Below are 6,000 nucleotides of genomic sequence, written 5' to 3'. Positions count from 1 at the left end.
TAGAAAAAAACAAACTCTTTTCTTTACTATTTTGTAATAATCCCGCCAGAAACCAACTATAGATTTGTGCTTATTAAACATATTTCAACGACCCTGAGGGGGACAGTGACCAGGATTTAAAGTGAATAAGTAAAGTATAAAATTAAATTTAAAAATTATTTCAAACTAAACGTCTTTATTTAAAATGTTAACAATTATTCCAATGACTCATTGTTAAAATCTTTCAACCAAATATTTTTCTACTGTTTTAGCTGCTCTATAGGCCTTAATTCTAACAAAATTAAAGCAATTACATTCCCTGAGAGTAAAATTTAGAGTATCAAAAGAGCTACAGACTAGAACCTACAAGTAATATTTTTCAAATCTTTCTTTTGCATTGAACAAAGACTAGTTTGCTGTTTTGTGTTACAGACCTCTATGAGAAAGATAATAAAACATACTTAGAACTATGAATTTAAAATATATATATATTAGAGTAAACTCTTTCCTGGCTCTTAAAACTGAATTCCCACCATGCTCCACCTTATCATAGTCAGTGGTGTGTCTACTACTATCTCTCTATACCTGCTAAGTTTAACAAGTTTCAAGCAACACGTTGTATTCATGACAGGCCCATATAAACAATCACCTTTATCCATGAGAAAAAGAAACCTTGGTGCCAAGTTACAGTTAGAGATTATTTTGTGGAGAAACAAAGAACTTTTACTTTAAAACCTCCCTACAGAAATTGGTACATTTCATGAAAGTGAACGACTGAATTTGCCCTAGCCTATCTAGGTTTCTGGAGGTACACAGTCCTTATGCAGAAGAGAGACTGAAAAAGGCTTGCATTTGCTGCTCCACGAAAACAGGGAGAGAATGTTTCTCTCAACACTGCCTTTAACAATAATCCAGGAATCCAATTACTCTCACCTACACTTATGATTGGTATAAAAAGAGGCAGTAATAATTCTCTGTGTATGTCTCTGTCTCTGTCTCTCTTTCTCTGTTATTCTCTCTCTCTCTCTCTCTCTCTCTCTCTCTCTCTCTCTCTCTCTCTCTCTCTCTCTCTCATCTGCTGTCTTTCTCTCTCCCTGGTCTCTCCTTTCCTTCCCTCTCCCTCTTCCCCCCTCCACTCACTCTCTCCTCTTCTCTCTCCCTCACCAAAAATTGAGAATAACAAGAGGCAACTAGAACCCTTTCCCCTCTTTTTCCCCCCTCTTTTTTTTTATTTGAACCAAGAAAACAAAGCCAAAGGGAATGAGTAAAATTATAATTAGGTTAATCATGTTCAATTAATTTGAAATACAAGCCACAAAATGTTTACTAATCCCCAAGACTGGTTGTTTGTTACCCCAACAAAGGATTGTAAGATCTAACTCTTGGGTTCTCTTGTTCCCAAGCACAAGGCAGTGCCAGCATCTCTGATGGAAGCCAGTGAAGAAATACCAAGGTTTCCATGGTTTGTCCAGTGGAGTGGTCACAAAAACACAAGTCAGGACACTGACACTCACTTATGCTAGCCGTGGATAAAGGGCATCAGCCAAGCAGGGACACCCTGTCCAAGATGCTGACGCATTCTTTTGGGTACATTTTGAAAGGAAAGAAGAGCAGATTATTATTGAACTAAATGTTTTTATTGATCGCCCTTGAGCCAGTGCCCACTGACCCCGCAAACCATAAATGGCTGTAGCACAGAATAGTCATTTCCAGGCAAGTCTCGGAGATACTGAATTCTCCCACGGCTCTCTCCACAGTCCCTCGGATCCTCTGCCTCCTGGGTGTGTAGAAACAAGGAAAAAGGCAGAGGTTGGGTTTCCCCAAGGTTCTATCCAGGAGACCTGGAGGCCATGTGCACTCACAGGCACATGGCACAGCTGCCCAGTGTGAGGACCAGATCAGCCCAGAGCTGGAGGACATCCCCACCCAGCGCTGGTGGCATAAAGCAGACAGGGCGCGGGCGCGGGGGCGCAAAGACAAATCAATGTTTTGCAGCATTCTCCATTAAACAATAAAGCAAGCTGTAAAGCTTCAGGTGCTGTGTTTGCTGTGCGGTCTGCGCAGCGCGGTGGCTCCGGCCCCGGGAGCCGAGTGCAGTGGGCCGGGGAGCGCCTCTTCGGCTGATCCCAGGGAAAGATAAGGAGCCGCCGAGCCACCAGCTCTGTCTAGACTCACGACCTCACAAGTCAAGCGCCTTGTTTGGATTAGCCCTCCAGATCTGCCAACCTGATCAACTCCTGAAAGAGAAGGGCCCAGAAACACCCCCTTTTCCTCTTCTGGGCTACGACAATTGTCGCTCCTTTAAGGGATCAAGGGCCGACTTGCCCGCGGGAGTGGTGGGGCTGGTTAGACCAGTGTGAGGACCCCCGTCCCACCCCCAATTCCCAGCACTCCTCGCAACTAGCTGGTCTCCCAGCAAACAGGAAATGTAGCCGTGGGAAGACCACTAGAAATGCATAAAGAAATAAGTAACCAACCCAGTCAATTGCACAAATTACATCACTCAAAAAATGACGGTAAACTTTTTGATCAATAAAATCAAGAAGGATCCCAGTCAAGAAATAGGCAACATTCTAGTTAAGCGAAACCTCCCACCAGTTTCCTAAAAGGGCTGCCAGTGAGTTTCCTTACCCTGCCTGATCAAATCATAAACTTGGGTATCCTTTCTGGAAAGAAAACAACAGTATTTTCCTTTCATAAGTCATGTGTATATACCTGCTTCACATTTTTGCAGAAGTATAGCAGAATTATTTTGCTATTTTATTTTTTATTTTTTGTAGGTACAAAGAGTGCTAAGTCCTCTGAGAGGAGACTGTATTATTGAAGGATCAGATACTGACTTCTAGGAGCCCAAGTCTGAAGCATCATAAAATTAAAGAATGTGTTTGTAACAATGCTCACAAGCACTCCTCCCCCCTCCTCTGATGCCTGTGAACCAACGTCTCTGTCTACACTTCAGAAGTCTCTGGAGAGGTGTGGAGAGACCCTCCATCATGCTTGGGACAATGTAAGCTGTGAAGTTTATGTTTGTGGCGCCTGGGCTCAAACAGCCATTCAGTGGCTTGCTCGGTTATCAAGAAAACAACAATCAGGAAAGATGGGGAAACAGATTCTCTGCCAGAGCCTTGAATAAAGTACTTTTAGCTCGGAAAACACCACGTCACCATGTATGTGTTATACTGCTTTTATTACAAATCTGTAACAAGAACGTGTTGTTGTTGTTGTTGTTGTTGTTGAAGGCAGATCAATACTTGGTATTGCACATGTCCAAAGAAAATCTACCTTGCCCTGTTGTGACATAATCTTTAATTGTTGGTTTGCAGAGAGGGAAAGTTCAGTCAGTAGAACTCAAACCTAATTGGGATTATAAATCTCCTTGACAAAAGTTAACTAAACTGAACATTACAAATAAGAAAATAAGCAGTTTCTACTCGGTTCACTTGTGTTAGGGATGAGACCGAAAACCCAAAACACATAAACTCTTTTTGGGGAGTAGGGAAATGAATTAAAGGGATTTTTTTTTTACTCCTTTTGCAAAAAAAAAAAAAAAAAGCTACGTGATACCCCAAGGGGAATCAGAAAAGTTATACTTCAATGATCAATTTTATTTGTAGTTTATACGTGCAAAGTACTAAGGAAAGCTATTCAGTGTTTCTAAGACAACTCATTGTCTAAGACACACATTGTCTTTCTGTTTGGTAGTCAAAGGGATTAAGACAGATCTGAAGAGAGGTCAACAAATAGAGTTTAACAAGCTGATGGGGCGAGAGGCAAGAGAGTACCACCAAGTTGGCCCTTGGATATTGAACTCCAGATAAGTTGTTCATGGGCAACACACACACACACACACACACACACACACTCGAGCACACACACACCTATGCCTAATGATAAATAATCAAAAGTGTCATTGCAATGGATTGTAACTTAAAAAGAAACGTTTTAATAGTAAGAAAAAGTGTTCTCTTCTTGGATGAAAGAGGAACAGTCAATTGGAGAGGTTACTCTCCTGAAGAAACTATAGCTTAATCGTCTTACCTTTGAGAATGTAGGGGCTGATAGGAATCCCCTGGTTTAAGATGAGCACCCTCGATGTTTTCAGTTGCATGAAATAATGGCTTTCGGAAGCTAGGGGAAATGAGTCAGGGTATCCAGAATGAAGGACTAGGAATGAGAAACAGGAGAGTGGGGGCACAGACAACAGCAAATAAGGGGTTTGTTTAGAAGAAGGGTGCTCAAAACCGAGTCTCCAGAGGTGTGCAGAGGAAAGGAAGGAGGGAACCAAGATAATCTGCAAGCAGGAAGGCATGTCAGCTACTCATTTTAGCACACCCTCTAAGGAGACTAGAAGGGGAATCTTTCTCATTAATAATACAGGAACCCCACCCGTCAATCCACTCACAGACCCCAGGCAACAAACACATTGGATCTAGCAAGTGAAGTCAAAATTATTCACCACTGTCTGCTATATTACTTATATTTCAAGCTATGGACTGGACTTCGGAACACACTGATATCTATAGATGTGAGATATCACAACACACACACACACACTTTTTATCTCAGAAATCAGTGCCTAAATGGAAGATAAACAAAGATGTGTGTCTTGCACCAGTCCCTCCATTGCCTGAAAAGTCTCAAGTTGCACTTGCTGTTTCTGTCCTAATGCATGTCAGTCCACCACAGGCTATTGGTGGGGAAAGGGACTTCAGAGGCCTTTACACCTCCTTGGTTTGCATAGTCTAGTATCTTTGTAAGCCCAACTCCAAATTCACACTATACCTGCCAACCTTGGGCATGCTCTTCTTTGGTAGTTTTTCTACACGGTGAGAAAAGGGGAAAACAAACGGCAGATGAATTTATATAGCAGCCAAGAAACTAAGAAAATCACCTCTAGTGGTGAGAAGTTAGGGACAGTTTAAAAAAAAAAAAAAAGGAATGGAAAGAGAAGAAAAGAAGATGGTGGGGAGAGCCTTTCGTGGAAGAAGATCCGTAGGAGATAAGACAGAACTCTTGGTTTTTTTTTTCCCAGCAAACAACTACAAGCCATTATTACCACCCGCCAAATTATTACCCCTCTGTCAAGAATTAGACACAACAATCAAAGTAATCAAGGGCATGTCTAATGCACTGTAACGTTTCCAATGCAAAGTTTGTTTTCTTTCTGCCCTCGTGGTAGAGCCTGTAATTAACCCGTTATGTAGAACGATGCCAAACAAAAGCCTAATTGAGGCTCACTTCATGATTTGCGCAGGTTTGGAGAGGGTGAAAGCAGACTTAAGAGCTGCCGGCCTCGGGCGTCACGGGGTTTCCAGCCCAGCCTCCGGCCTCCGCCCTGTTCTGAGTCAGGGGCTACAGAGGGTGCCACATCACACACGGTTAGGATACTTAGCTTTCGTATTTATTAAGTTGTCAGATACTGAAAATGGCATTATACTCGCACAGACAAACGAGAAAGAACCTGGCATGGGGAGTGGAGGTCAAAGGGGACAAAGAGAGAACCGAGTGGTACTGACTCTAAACCCGCAGAACAAGAGCGCAATTTGAGCCAGGACTTTGTGTCCATCCCTAGGTTCTGTCGCTTGCAGGTGAGCCTTTGCTAAACGCGGCGTGGGTGGCAGTGTCTGATCCAGAGCGCACGTCCGCTCTTTCCACCACAGCCAGTGGGGCGCCTGCAACGCACAGAGCGGGGTCGCTCACTCCAAAACAAGGCGGTTCCCAAACAAAACGCTTTCCGCGCCTCTCCCTGAAAGCCAGCTACCTTTCTCTCAGGGGGTTGAAATTAGAGATGGGAGGGAGGAGCGGTGGGGGGTGGGGAGTGGACGGGGTAAGAAAATGCAGACACCTACAGTTCTGAGAACTGCTGAGAGAAGCCTTTCCTCTCCCAGTCTTTCCTACCTTCTGAGCAAAGAAAGCAACCTTTCTCAATCAGCCAGCGCTAGTCTACCATGGTCATCCTTCACTGGCTAGGCTAAGTTTCTTCATCAAGAGTTTATGTTTGACATGTGGGTGATTTTAACG

Source organism: Mus caroli, unplaced genomic scaffold (genome assembly GCF_978045245.1).
Source record: "Mus caroli unplaced genomic scaffold, Mus_caroli_1 scaffold_15, whole genome shotgun sequence".
NCBI lineage: Eukaryota > Metazoa > Chordata > Mammalia > Rodentia > Muridae > Mus > Mus caroli.
Note: the sequence above shows the minus strand (reverse complement) of the source record.